This window comes from Apaloderma vittatum, unplaced genomic scaffold, assembly GCF_000703405.1.
Source record: "Apaloderma vittatum isolate BGI_N311 unplaced genomic scaffold, ASM70340v1 scaffold17718, whole genome shotgun sequence".
Lineage (NCBI taxonomy): Eukaryota > Metazoa > Chordata > Aves > Trogoniformes > Trogonidae > Apaloderma > Apaloderma vittatum.
Genome location: NW_009730393.1, coordinates 18,075 through 18,413, shown reverse-complemented (window position 1 = coordinate 18,413; position 339 = coordinate 18,075). Strand labels below are relative to the sequence as shown.

At 58.1% G+C, this 339-nt stretch overlaps 1 protein-coding gene across 1 annotated transcript in view; it reads left to right on the top strand.

The window, feature by feature from the left end:
* Window positions 1-339, top strand: part of LOC104277974 (merlin-like) — a 21,856-nt gene that overhangs the window by 20,170 nt on the left and 1,347 nt on the right. The gene's annotated exons all lie outside the window — the stretch shown is intronic.

The window sequence follows — 339 nt, the reverse complement described above, 5'->3', positions numbered from 1 at the left end:
TTACGTGGATGTTTGCCAAGGATGTGAGTTGCACACGCGTGTACAAGGGTGTACGTGGGTGTTCGGGAGAGGGCCGGGCACAGGTGGTGAGGCCTGCACGCACACAGCCATGTGCTTGGCGTGTGGGCTGCCAGCAGCTCGAGGTATTGCTTGTAGAGTAGATACGTGTCCTTTAAGCGCTGTGTAAGCACGTGTGTAAGTGTGCGCAGGATGCAAGCACGTGCTCAGCCGTGCGCAGGGTGCGTGCCAGCAGGAGGTAGGTCTCTCGTGTGTTTGCAGGTGTGTGTGAAGGGAGTGACTTCTGCCTACGCTCTCCTTGCGTGTACATGCACAGGGCGT